Source organism: Artibeus jamaicensis, unplaced genomic scaffold (genome assembly GCF_021234435.1).
Source record: "Artibeus jamaicensis isolate MK-2021 breed Jamaican fruit bat unplaced genomic scaffold, CSHL_Jam_final contig_603, whole genome shotgun sequence".
NCBI lineage: Eukaryota > Metazoa > Chordata > Mammalia > Chiroptera > Phyllostomidae > Artibeus > Artibeus jamaicensis.
In genome coordinates, this window is record NW_026521904.1 from 6736796 (window position 1) to 6751715 (window position 14920).

Genomic DNA, 14920 nt, shown 5'->3' on the forward strand with positions numbered 1-14920 from the left:
TTGCAGTCTTTCATTCCACTCAATAAATGAATGGAGGAGTCCACAGTATGCAATATGCTACCTTCAGAACTCAAAATAGCCTGCAAGATATTTTACTTCATTCTTAGTGATGGAAGGAATGACATGAAATATTTCGTCTTTTTTATTGAATTAGATATACTAGGCAGACCACTGGACTCTAAAAAACTTCTCTGATATGTTGGGTCCCTAAATCCTTGTAAGGTTTATATTATAATTTTTGTAGTGCATATGTCTTACCAAAGTATCCGATATAGTTTCCACTTCTTGTTCATCTAGTACAATTAACATCATATCATTGATATAGTGGACCAGGGTGACAGTTGTGGAATATCCAGATGACCCACAACACTTCAGATTATATTTTGACAGAGAGTGGGAGAAGTAACATAGCCCTGAGGTGAGGCTGTAAATCTCAGGACTTCAAACTACTTCTTATCTTGCTTTTGGATAGAGCTTAGAAAGAATGCAATCCCTAGATCAGTGTCTATATATCAGGCATCTGAGATTATGTTAACCTGCTTTAATAAAGATAATTATTTGAGAATTCTATGTTACTTAAATTTATGGTTGGTGTCCAGTATTGCTCATTTTACCTTTAGGGGTCATGCTAGAGAGTTAAATTATCATATGATGGGGACCCCAATCCTTGCCTCCTTTAGTTCTTAAGGATGTCACTAAGTTTTGCTATTACGTGATAGTTGTTAAACAACTAGAGTGGAAAGAAGGTAGTTTCCGAGGTTCCATTTGATCTCTCTATAATAATAGGTCTTAATCCTTGAGGTCAAAAGAAACAATGTTGAGCTAATGCTATTTGCCAAGTTCACTTCAATTATGCACTCAGGGACTTGAGAAATTACCAGTGAGAGTGGGAAATGGGGTCAGTGGACTCAGTCTACTGCTGTGAGTTAGTACTTACTCCAGGACTCCACTTACTATGTACTTCCTAAAAGCCCCCACTTTACCCAGGTCAGGGGTGTCAGGACATTTCTAGTCTCTAGATATCAAAGTCAGTTAAGAATTCTGTCCAACAGCTCTTAAAATGTCTTAGTGTTCTCTGGCCCCTTGTGAATGGTTACCCAAATCAATAACCATATGTCCCTAGAGGACGGATTGAGGATGATACGGTGGTCCATGGTTCTACTTAAAGACACAGCCTCTCTTTCAGTCAGTGTGTTCTGGGCCTGAAAACCGACTCAGATTCAGAAACTGGGTAAGGAGTCATGACTTTTTGTTAGGCTGGCTGCCTTCTGTCTCTTATGCATCAAAACTTAATTTTTCTTTGAGTGTTCAAGCAGTGGCCTTGTTGACTGACCATGCATCCTGCCCCTAGGAATGGCTGTGGTACTAATCGCATCCATAGCCCTCTCTGGTAAAGGCCACTTTGGATACTACTGTAATCTTGCTGCCCATTATGATAGTTGTTCTCACTTTGATTATAATGGTTATGTACTGGTACTTCACCTTTATTATTGAATATCTAATAATCCAATGTTTCTCAAACACTGCTACATATTAGGATCACCTGGTAAGCTTTAAAAAAATTTTTTTCTCATGTCCAGTTTGCAACCTATTCCAGTTAAATCACAATGTCTGGAGTATGAGCCAGACATCAATAATTTCTCAACATCTCCAGGGACAGCAGTGGAAACTCCTGCTACAATTCATATTGCTATTATGGAACCCAGTTCTGTAAGAGCATCTCCTGCAATGAGTCAGCAGTGAACTTCTCAATGATGCTAATATCCTTCTTAAAATGTGTTTCTTACACCTTTCAGGTGTCCCCTCAGATCTCTGATGAAATATAGCCAGCTGATTTGTTTTCAGGCCTTACATAGAATATCCACTAACTATGCCCATTTCTCTGAGCCATTTACTTTGTTTGTTCTACCATCCACCACGGCAGCTCTGAAGTTCCCATTTTTCTTAGTATGGGCTCTTTCTCCAAGCTTCTAAGAAGTATTTCGGCAGCATGCTATCCTGATTTCCTGGGGTTTTTTTCTTGGATGTAAAAAGCCATAGTATAGAAGGGTGTCTCCTTCATGATAAAGTCTTCCTTATCCAACTTTATGTTCTCTACCACTCACCCACATTGACCCAACACCTTCAGGATCCAGCCCCATATAGACTTTTCTAGCTCCAGCCGTCATATATTAACTAGGCCCTGCAGTTCCTTCAGCACATTATCTCTTTTCTCCCTTAGCAGGCCCAGCACGGCCCCAACTTGGTTATATTTTGACATGACCTCAAGTTATGGTTCCAGTGACAATGAGAGGAGAAGTGGGTAAATCTTAATTTGGCGGATGGATAAAACAACACATCTTACCCTGGTTGTCCTGTTAGGCAGAGGCATTTGTATTGTCTTCAGCCCAAGGAGAAGTGCTTGCCTTGCAAAAGGAGCAGTGATCCACTTCTATAGGTCCGGAGAGACTCTGGAATTTCAAGTTTATTATGTGCATGGATCCAGATATTTCACTGGAGTTTCAGGGCCCATTCCTTCCTAACCATCGTCCTGACCTTGGACTAGCTTCAGATGCACAATGGTCTATAAACATCTGAGGGCAGTAGAAATATTATTTATTAAGTAATTCAGATCAAAATGCTTTTTCTATAATCTCAATGAAAATTCAGTTATCCCTGACACTTAGCTGAAGCTGTCCACAAGGAGAGAATGGGGTTTTGAGTAAAGGAAGTAATTTCTCTTAAGCACATTTAAAGGCTGGCTGGTGCCATAAAAAAGAAAATGGGAGGGGCCTGCTAGAGGAGAGAGGTGGGTGGGGGAGGGGGCTAGGAAAGGAGTACAGATGAAAAATTAGCAACTATCAAAGACTATAACTATCTAGGGTCATGAGTGGAAGTAAACTAATTTTCCTCTCTCCTACACCATATAATCCCCCACTCCCAGCACCTTGAATTCAAGTCAATAGTTACCATCTTTTACCCACAGTAGGGGTTCAATGGGCCTTAGCTACTATTTATTTAGTAAAAAATACAGCCTGAACTCTAAACCACAAATTTATAGACTTTTGTCATAAACATCAACAGAGGAATGACTTATAGAATCATATTCTTTCATCAAATTACATGTCAGAGTGTTCATCTTCCAGATTAATATCCCAATGAAAGGTGACACAATCTTTTCTTTTGGCTTTAGATGCATGATGGTCTATAAACAACTAAGGACAGTAGAAATATTATTTATTAAATAATCCAGATGAAAAAATGTTTCCCTATAATTTGAATACTATCTCCTCAAAGTATTTTTGTAAAGGAGACAGAAGTAATTTTTAAGAGATGGCTATATTTTAAGGCAGTTACTTCAGAAACATAGAATTCTTTGGAAGGGAACTGACTGTTTTTTAAAATATATATTTTATTGATTATGCTATTACATTTGTCCCATTTTCCACCATTTATTCTCCTCTGCCCTGCACACCTGCTCCCGCCTGCATTCCCCCCGCCCACTTTAGTTCATGTCCATTGGTTGCACAAAAAAGTTCTTTGGCTTCTATATTTCCAATGCTATTCTGAACCTCTTCCTGTCTATTTTCTCCCACAGTCAATCCTCACCCTGTTGTCCATGTTTATGGGTAATTTATAAATGTTTTTTAACTAAGCCTTTCCCCTTCTTTCTTCCCTTATTCCCATCTCCCCTCTCCTCTGGTCACTGTCAGTTTGTTTCCATGCTTCTGGTTCTATTTTGCTCATTGTTTGTTTGTATTCATAAGGTTCATATTATAGGTGAGATTATACGATATTTGTCTTTCACTGCCTGACTCATTTCACTTACCATTATACTCTCCAGTTCCATCCATGCTGTTGGGAAGGGTAGCAGCTCCTTCTTTCTTTCTGCTGCCTAGTATTCCATTGTGTAGATGTACCACCACTTTTTGATCCACTCATTTACTGATGGGCACTTAGGCTGTTTCCAGCACTTGGCTACTGTGAATAACACTACTATGAACATTGGGGTGCATAGATTCTTTGGAATTGGTGTTTCAGGATTCTTAGTGTATAATCCCAGCAGTGAAATTGCTGGATCAAAGGGCAGCCCATTTTAACTTTTTTGAGGAAATTCCCTACTGTTTTCCACAGTGGCTGCACCATTCTGCATTCCCACCAACAGTGTATTATAGTTCACTTTTCTCCACAATGGTGCCAGCACTTGTTGTTTGTTGACTTGTTTATGATGGCCATTCTGACAAGTATGAAATGGTATCTCAGTGTGTTTTAATTTGCATCTCAATGATTGCTAGTGATGTTGAGCATCCTTTCACATGCCTATGAGCCCTCTGTATGTCCTCCTTGGAGAAGTGTCTGTTCAGGTCCTTTGCCCATTTTTTTATTGGATTGTTTGTCTTCCTGTCATTGAGTTATATGAGTTCTTTATATACTTTGGAGATCAAAATCTTATCCAAGGTATCATTGGCAAATATGTTTTCTCATATGCTTGGTTCCCTTTTTATTTTGCCTATGTTTTCTTTAGTTGTGCAGAAGCTTTTTAATTTGTTATAGTCCTATTTGTTTATTACTTCCTTTATTTACTCTTCCCTAGAGTGTCTATCAGTGAAAACATTGCTGTGTGGGACATCTGAAATTTACTGCTTCTGTTCTCCTGTAGGACTTTTATGGCGTCATGGCTTATATTTGTCTTTTATCCATTTTGAGTTTATTCTGGTGTGTGGTAAGTTGGTAGTCTAGATTCATTTTTTTGCATGTGCCATTTCAGATCTCCCAGCACCATTTGTCGAAGAGGCCATTTTTATTCCATTGTATGCTTCTGCCCCATTTGTCAAATATTAATTGACCATAGAGACTTGGGTTTATTTCTAGGGTCTTTATTTTGTTCCATGGATCTATGCATCTGTTCTTATGCCAGTACCAGACTGTTTGATTACAGTGGCCTTGTAGTATAGTTTGAAATCAAGTATTGTGACCCCTCCTAGATTGTTCTTCTTTCTAAAGATTGCTGTAGCTATTTGGGGTCATTTTTTATTCGATATACATTTTTGAAATATTTGTTCTAAATCTGTGAAATATGTCATTGGTATTTCGATAGGGATTGTGTTGACTCTATAGATTGCTTTGGGCAGTATGGACATTTTAATGATGTTGAGTCTTCCAATCCATGAACAGAGTATATCCTTCCATTTGTTTGTGTCTTCCTTAATTTCTTTCTTCAGTGTTTTGTAGTTTTCTGAGGATAGGTCTTTTACCTCCTTAGTTAAATTTATTCCTAGGAACTTTATTATTCCTGTTGCTATAGTAAATGAGATCCCCCCATTTCTTTTTCTCATATTTCATTGTTGGTGTACAAAAATGCCTTCAATTTCTGAATGTTGACTTTGTATCTCTCTATTTTGCCAAATTTACTTGTTAGGTCGAGTAGTTTTTTTGTGTAGCATATAAAGTTTTCTATGTACACTATTATGTTGTCTGAAAATAATGACAGTTTTACCTCCTCCTTTATAATTTAGATGCTTTTTATTTTTTTTACTTTTCTGATCACTGTGGCTAGAACTTCCAATACTATGTGGAATAAAAGTGGTAGAAGTGGACATCCTTGTCTTGTTTCTGATCTTAGAGAGAAAGATTTTAGTATTTGCCTGTGGAGTTTGGCTGTAGGTATCTCACATATGGCCTTTGTCATGTTGAGGTATGCTTCCTTTATTCCCACTTTGCTGAATGTTTTTATCATAAATGATGCTGTATTTTATCAAATGATTTTTCTGTGTCTATTGATGGGATCATGTGATTTTTATCTTTCATTTTGTTTATGTGGTGTATTACATTTATTGGTTTGTGAATATTATACTATCCTTGCATCCTTGGGATGAATCTCACTTAATCATGGTGTATGACCTTTTTAACGTATTGCTGGATCCTGTTTGCCAATATTTTGTTGAAGATTTTAGCATCTATGTTCATCAGCAATATTGGCCTGTAGTCTTCTTTCTTTGTTGTGTCTTTATTTGGTTTTGAAATTAGGACAATACAGGCCGCATAAAAAAAGTTTGGGAATCTTCCAGTTTCTTGAATTTTTTGGAATAGTTTGAGAAGAATAGGAATTAGCTCTTCCCCAAATGTTTGATAAAATTTACCTGTGAAGCTGTCTGGTCCAGGGATTTTATGTACCAAGAGTTTTTTGATTACTACTTCAATATCACTAATTGTTATTGTTTAACTAATTGTTATTGGGTTTTTTTCTGGCTTTCTGATTCTTCTTTTGATTTAGTTTTGGAAGATTATATATTTCTAGAAATTTGTCTATTTCTTCCAGGTTGTCAAATTTCATGGCATATAGTTGTTCATAGTAATTTCTTAAAATTCTTTGTGTTTCTGTGGCATCAGTTGTAATTTCTCCTCTTTCATTTCTGATTTTATTTATTTGAGTCCTCCCTTTTTTTCTTGATGAGTCTGGTTAAAGGCTTATCAATAAGCCTTTTTGTATACCTTTTCAAAGAACCAGCTCCTGGCTTTATTCATCCTTTGAATTGTTCTTTTCACCTCTGTGTCATTTAGTTCTGCTCTGATCTTGATTATTTCCTTCCTTCTACTTACTCTGAGCTTTGATGGTTGTTGTTCCTCTAGCTCTTATAGATGTAGGGTTAGGTTGTTTGAGATTTTTCTATCTTTTTCAGGTAGGTCTGTATTGCTATTCACTTCCCCCTCAGGACTTCCTTTGCTGTGTCCCATAGATTTTGAGCTGTTGTGTATTTTTCTCTGTTTTTAGAAACTTTTCAACTTTATCCTTGATCTTATTGTTAATCCATTCATTATTTAAGAAGCATGTTATTCAACCTCCATAAATTTGAATGTTTTTGAGTTTTTTCCTTGAGGTTGGTTTCTAGTCTCAAGCCATTGTGATCTGAGAAGATGCTTGATATGATTTCAATTTTCTTGAATTTGTTGAGGCTTGTTTCGTGACCTAGTCTATCTATGAAAATGTTCCACGTGCATTTGAAAAGAATGTATATTTTGCTTTTGGGGGGTGAAAGGTTCTGTGTATATCAAGACATTTGATCTAGAGTGTTGTCAATGCCACAATATCGTTGTTGATTCTTTGCTTGAAAGATCTATTCATTGTTGACAATAGGATGTTAAAATCCCCTGGTATAAGTGTGTTGTCTTTGTCTTTCTTGAATTCCTCCAAGATTTCCCTTATTTTGGGGGGTGCTCCTATATTGATTGTGTATATGTTTACAACAGTATATCATCTTGATGGATTCTTCCCTTAGGTATTATATAGTGTCCTCTTTTGTCTCTTTTTATGGCCTTTGTTTTAAAAACTATTTTGTCTGATATAAATATTGCTACTCCAGCTTTTTTTTCAGATCTCTTTGCTTGGAATACTTTTTTTCATGGTTTCACTTTTGGTCTGTTTATATCTTTAAAATTATGGAATGCTTCACAAATTTGCATGTCATCATCATGCAGGGGCCATGCTAATCTTCTCTTTATCATTCCAATTTTAGTGTACGTGCTGCTGAAGTGAGCACTAACTTTACATTTTCTTTCTTTCCCAACCCTCAGCAAAAGGTGATTTTGCACATGAGACTTATCTATGGTTTTTGGGCAAAGGTCAATGGAAGGAGAACAATTGCCGCAGATAAGTCAGGATGAGGAATTTGGAACAAGAGATAATCAGAAGAACACAAACTTATAAGAATTCCTAAGAAATACTGAACCCCTGGACTCTTCATAGCTTGTGGGATAAAAGCTTGAAACATTTCTCTGGGGCATTAAAAGAATCGTAACTCCAGGAAGCTGAAAGGCCTGAAAAGACAAGTTATATTTAATAATTTATTTTCATGTACTGAGTTTCCAGCATTAAAAAGTTGCATTTTGATTGAATTGAAGCTCACATGTCTCCATTAACATTCTTTGGTACCTCTTCTCTAGAAGAGACATTTTGAATTCTGTGGCTTCCACAATCCAGGCTATATGGATTATTTCTCTGTAGTTAGCATGGAGGTCTATGTGGCATTTGTTTGCCACATAGTGGGGCCATACCTGTGTATTAGTCAAGTCTACATCTAGCACTTAATGCTACGCAAGTACTGTGTGCTGAGAGGCAGCCCAGGCTAGCAGTGAATAGCACATGCTCTGGAGATGGACAATCTGAATCCCCAATATCTTCCCCACTTAAAAACTGTAGTCTTGGGCAAGCTACTTAACTTCTCTGTGAGTAAAAATGACCCCATCTATAAAAAAAGGATTATATATACCTACAGCTTAGATTTGTGAAGATGAGATGAGTAACAAATATAAGGCACTTATTAGAATGATATATAGTAAATATTAACTATCACCACCAAATAGAAGTTTTATGGAAATATTTGTTGAGTAGATAAGAACAGGAGCAATTACTGAGTTTCAACAGTTATTTTCTGTCTGTATGTAAACTAAAGTTGGGTATATAGATAGCCTTGCAAACATGTTAATTGGATTGAGAGATCCCTGATGTTGAGAATAGTACCTTTCCACTGCCCAGAAGAGAGAGTGTCATGCATGGTGATCAAAGTAGCTTGTTTCAGCCAGTTTGGTTTTGTTTTCATAGAATGTGCAGAGGAATCACATTTTTATCATGATTCAGAACTCTAGAGAAGTATGGAGAAGAATAATACCATTCTCAGATTGTAAGAGGACCACATTTGCAAATACTGTTTCTATGTTTGTGTAAAACATATGCTAGTAAGTCACATTTAGGACAATCAGGTCTTGGTGGGAAATGCAGAGTAAAAACATGGACAATGCAAAGAGACAGATCTGGATTCAAATTATTGTTGCACTATTTACTAATTCTGGGCCTTTGTGCATGTCCACCCACATACCTGTCACCTCATTCAGAAATGGGTTAGAAGCAGCTTACAAAATAATATTTGAAGGAAGGCAACAAAGTCAAAGACAAAGGACAAATGGGGGAAAATACTTACGATATATATGATATACTAGAAAGATATTATCATTGGGAAAAAGGTCTTGACAAATTAATAAGAGAATTAACAACCTAAAGGGGAAAATGGAAAGAAGATATGAATAATCAATAAAAAATAAACAACATGTAAAGGGATAGTTAATGTCAAAAATAACCAAAGAAATCAAAGTAAATTAAAGCAAAATAGAGTTTTGAATTTTCTCTATTAAATTGAAAAATTAAAAATAATGAGGAAAACTAATGATATTCCCAGTTAATGAGAGAAAAAAAAGAATATAATCATTCTTCTAAAAAGCTCTCAGGACTGCCTTTTGACCTAGCAATTCCACTGCTGGGATTATACTCTAAGAATCCTGAAACACCAATCCAAAAAAACCTATGCACCTCAATGTTATTAGCAGCACAATTTACAATAGCCAAACACTGGAAGACACCCAAGTGCCAATCAGTAAATGAGTGGATCAAAAAAGTGTGGTACATTTACACTATGGAATACTACAGAGCAGAAAGAAAGAAGGAGCTCCTACCCTTTGCAATAGCATTGATGGAACTGAGGAGCATTATGCTAAGTGAAATAAGCTAGGTGGTGAAAGACAAGTGCCATATGATCTCACCTATAAGTGGAACCTAATCAGCAAAAGGAAAAAGCAAGCAAAATATAACGAGAGACACTGAAATTAAGAACAATCTGACAGTAACCAGAGGAGGTGGGAAGGGATAATGGGGGGTAGGGTTTTCAGGAACAACTACAAAGGACATATAGACAAAACCAAGGTAGGGGGTGGTGGAAGCAAGGGAGGGAAGTAGATTTGGCTAGAGTGCGGGTGAGTGGTAGGGGGTAAATGCAGACAAGTGTAATTGAACAACAAAAAAATAATAAAATAAATAAAATAAAATAAAAAAGCTCTCAAGAATAAAAGTTGTTGCAACTTTTCTGAAAAACAATTTGGCAACATTTATCGCAAGTCTTGAAAATGTACACCAGCTGACCCAGAAATTTCATTGCTAGCAATATTATTAAAGAAATGACAGGACTAGTATGCAAAGCAAATGACATGAGAATGTTCATTGCAGCATTGTTTAATTAAAAATTGGAAGTTATAAATGCACATCACTGGGAGATTGAATTACATATACTATGGTATATTATAAATTGTACATATTCAATATAGAAGAAAGGTCATACTATGTCATTATGTTTAATAAAAAAACTATTATATTACAAAGTCATATGTACAGTCCTGTCCTATTTTTTTATGTGTGCCCATGCACAAAATACACATACACAAAGAAAATATGACTCTCTTATTAATGCTTGTTTTTTAGTAATGAGATTTTCTTTTTGGTTTGTTCAAATTGAATTTTTTACAGGACTCATGGATTACTTTAATAATTAAAAGAAAAAACGATTCGCATCTTGATTTAAAAAGCAAAAAAAAACCCACTTAATAACACAAAACCAGTCATAAAACTTCACATTAATAACTTTTAAAATTCATAGTGACATCAGTGTTATATACCAGCTGAGTCACTCTTTTGAATGTCTCACCCTGGCCAGAATGCTCCAGCCTAGAAGAAAGACAAGGCATTTTTACTTTGATGTCAACTCTGTGCTCCCTGATGAAGAAACTACCATTTAATTTCGCAGAAACACTTTCTTGTTCCATCTTCATTAACAGTATAATTATCCTTTCCTTCTGTCATATTTTCTCTACACTTCCCAAGGTAGAGAATAATCCACCAAAAGACAGCAATTTTCATGTCTGTGATGGCTTCCTGTATAGCGCAACTCATTCAAATGAAACAGGGTACACACAGAGGGAGCATCTTTAAAACTAACATAAATGCAGCCTTCTTCCTGCTGGTATTTTTATCCTTTCAGCAGGGCCAGTATCACACACACTTGCTCTAGAATCCAATGGTGTTTGATCTAATTTTCCAGGAGCCTTGAGCTCAGGGCCCCCAGATACTGAGAAATCCTGCACAGGCTTCTGTGTCATATTTACTGTCTACAAATGGGAAAGCAGCATGCTCTAACCACAGATTGAGAACTGTAGATTGAAAAATTTTACATGCTGAGACAAGGTGATTATCATTTAACTTATTTGAACACGTAAGACAGATTCTTTGCATTTTGTAACTCAGAAGTCCTCCATGCACTGGGTTTATAGCTGAATAGTTTATAGAGAAGGAAAAGCTGACACAAAAGGAATAAATTCAGTAGTTTTCAGGAATACTACTTAGTGCTGACAGTATTATTGATGATTTAATTTTTTGCAGTATTGCCCTAACTGAACCATAAAGAATTTAATAAAGAGAAGTCTTAAAATAGCATGGATTTAAAAATTGTAGTCTCAAATGAGTTCATGTTTCTAGGATATTGATTATTTGCTATGCACCAAAAATGAAATTTGTATGCAACACATCTTTGCCAACATCTCTGTAGAAGTGATTTGTAGCTTAGATTCAATTCTATATATCTGTGAAAACTTACATTGATCTCAGGTATGAATACTTAAAGAATTAATTTAGCTCTAATCATTCTTCATGTAGCCATGCTTCTTTAATGCACCCATTTGTTTTTAAAAAATCCAACCACTTTTGTGAAAACTTGCAGGACAGAAAATATTGTTCAATGTAACAGTGAATAACAACATCTGTAGCTGTTTGGAATATGAGGGAGATGCTGAGCACTCCTTCCAGGAAAACCCAAAGTAGAACTACTATTCAGGCACATAACTATCTTCGAACTACACTTGATGCCAGTTGGTGCATGCAGATTTGGAATGCAAAATTTGCTGGCATTTAACTTTAAAATTGTGTTTGAGCCAAATTTATTATTTCCATCTTAAAATCAATATTTATTCTTCACAAGAGTTTGCTATTAATATATTTGTTAAATTGAGATAGGTCTTCAGATGAAAATTTCTTTTGTAAATTCTGTAAGTTTTTAGAACTTTATCTCTTATTCTGCATCATGGATTAATTATGGTTACAGAGTTTTAAGTTAAAATTTTTACTAGTTCTGTGAAATATGTAAGTTTGGAAAAAAAACCCTTTTTCTTCTTTGCTTAAAATGTATACGGTAGCCTTGTGTGACTTTTCTGAATTTTCCACTGACATCTAATCTTCTGGCATTTGTTTATTTGTGGCAAGTGCAGCCTCCTTGTTTGGGAGAGAGAAGTTTATGATTTATGAGAAACACATTTAGGTTTCTAGATCTTGCTGCAAGGCTATCTTAATGGTTATAGATAAACTGGATTTTTCTTAAAGACCAACAGAGAGGAAAAGGAAGGAAACAATAGCCAAGAAATAATATTTGGACTTGATGTGTATAATTCTTAACAAATGATTAATGACATCTGATAAGTTCCAAATATAGAGTGACTTGTTTATTCCCTGAGTCAGTACGTGTTTCTATTAGCAATGCAATCAACAGGATGTTTTTCTTTTGCCTTTTCCTTATCTGTGTATCACTGTCAGAAATTTTGTTAAAATAACTGACTTTGTCCGAACAGGACACCTCCATTTTAAATCTGTGTACGTCAGGGTTATGGTTTTGCAAACTAAGCAAAATGTGTGTCCTGTTCTTTGTGCTCACTTTCAGAAACCCCATCTCTTGGCATGCATTACTCTGGTTGGGTCCATGTGCTAAGTAGTTGGATGGAGTGGGGAAAATCTTGGATCGAGCCAGAACAGAGAGCAGTGTCATGCCATTTATTTTCAAATGTATTAGCTCCCTAGAAGGTAGACATATTGCCAATTAACCAGGCAGAAATTGTTGGATATGTATTTTAATGTACTGGTGCCACCATGGCTGGTAACTTCCACTGTGGGCAATGGGGTAAGGCAGAAATTTAGCTTACTGCTGCTGCTTCTCTTCAGTTCCTGGGAAAATGCACTATGCATACAAAGCAAATGCCAAGTTTTTCTCTAAATAATTACAAAACAGTAATCATTTAATAGTTCTAAGTTCACAAACACACTTCTCTAAGTTTTCTCTGTAACTAAGGGCACGATGAAACTCTCTAGTTTGTATCTCTCTAAATCTTTTATCTTAAACAATAAACATCTATTAGGTATCTGTGGTACATAAGACATCATGGGAAGATTTAAAGACAATTAAGCCATGGTCTCTGTCCAGAACAGATTCATAACCTAGATGGGGAGATGTGACAGACACTATGTCTGGGGTTTCTAAACCACTCCCCGGTTTAGCGATTTCCTAGGAGGACTCACAAGACACACTGTTTAGTCATACACACAGCAATGGCTTATAGCAAAGTATACAAAGTAAAATTAGCAAAAGGAAAAAGCACATGAAGCAAAGTCAAGGGGAAACTAGTCATGAGCCTCCAAGAGTCATCTCCTGTGAAGTCACCCAGGGTGTATTTAATTCTTCCAGCAATAAATTGTGACAACATGTGTGAAATGTCTACCAAGGAAGCTCATTAGAGACTTGTGGCCCAAGATTTTCATTAGGGATTGGTTAAGTAGGCACCATCTGCCTAACACATGCCCAGATTCCAGACTTCTAGAAAGAAACCAAGTGTTCAACACAACTATAGTGTTTGCAGTTTAGGCACAGTGAATCACTTTATCAATTCAGAATGGTAGAACACTCCTGAAATCCAAGTTACAAGGAGCTGACCAGTGATCAAACTTGCAAGCAGGTTTTTCTAAGGATAGCAGTGTCAGGCCAGCTGTGTTAACTTTTTTCTGCACAGAAATATGATTAAAAAACACCAAATAGTCAAATCATGAAATAGAAGATAAAGTGTAAGGAAGTATTGGCATAAGGATGGACATATAGATGAGTGGAATAGAATAACAGATCCAAAAATAGAAAGTAAATATGTGGTTAACTGATTTTGGATAGAGGTTCCAGTGTAATTCAGTTGGGAAAAGAATAGTTTTTGCATAAATGGTCCTGGAAGAATAGGACATTTATATGCAAAATGATGAATGCCTCCTCTTACCTGGTACCATACATGAAAATAAATACAAAGTATATTGTAGATCTCAATATAAGAACTAAAACTATAAAACTTCCTGAAGAAAACACAAGAAAAAAATCTTTGTGACTTTGGGTTAGGCCAATATTTCTTAATGCTGAGAGCAAGAAGTGCTTTCTTTACTAAAGAAAAAGTGCTTTCTTTACTAAAGAAAAAAGATAAATTGGGCTTCATCAAAATTAAAATCTCTGTTCTCTGAAAGTCATCATAGAGGAAGTTGAGAGGCAAGTTACTAGACTGGGATAAAATTTTTGCAAATGTATATTTAATAATTTGTGTATATGGTATAGGACAAATTTTTTAAAAATTGACAACCCAACAATAAGAAAATGATGCTAAGCCCTGGCTGCTGTAGCTCAGTGGATTGAGCGCGGGCCTGTGAACCAGACAATCACAGTTCAATTCCCAGTCAGGGCACATACCTGGGTTGCACACCGGTTCCCTGCAGGCCAATTCCCAGCAGGGAGCGCATGAAAGGTAACCATACATTGATATTTCTCTCCCTCTCTCCTTCCTTTCCCCTCCAAAGATAAATAAATAAAAATCTTAAAAAAAAGAAAATGATGCTATCAAAATGTGCAAAAGATTTGGCTTGACAGAAGATATAAGAATATTAATAAACGTGAGACATTCATACTATTATTAGTTATTTTGGAAAAACAAAGTAAAAGTAAATTGAATTACTACTTCACATTCACTAGATTGATTAAATTAACCAGATTGACATTACCAAGTGCTGTCAAAGATATAGAGTAGCTGGAATTCTAGCACATCACTGGTGAGATTCTAAAATGTACAACCACTTAAAAACAAGCTTGGCAGTTTCTAACATATGCATATCATGCAATCTGAGAATCCCACTTATAGGGATTTATCCAAATAAAATGAAAACATACATGTATTGTACAAAGATCTGTATGCAAATGTTCATGGCAGCTTTGTAGTTTAA

At 36.0% G+C, this 14920-nt stretch overlaps 1 non-coding gene across 1 annotated transcript; it reads right to left on the reverse strand.

Moving 5' to 3' along the window:
• Nucleotides 1-7410: 7410 nt before the first annotated feature.
• Nucleotides 7411-7517, reverse strand: LOC119063410 (U6 spliceosomal RNA). Its single transcript, XR_005085176.1, has one exon. It is a non-coding gene; the product is annotated as a U6 spliceosomal RNA (small nuclear RNA).
• Nucleotides 7518-14920: the final 7403 nt, after the last annotated feature.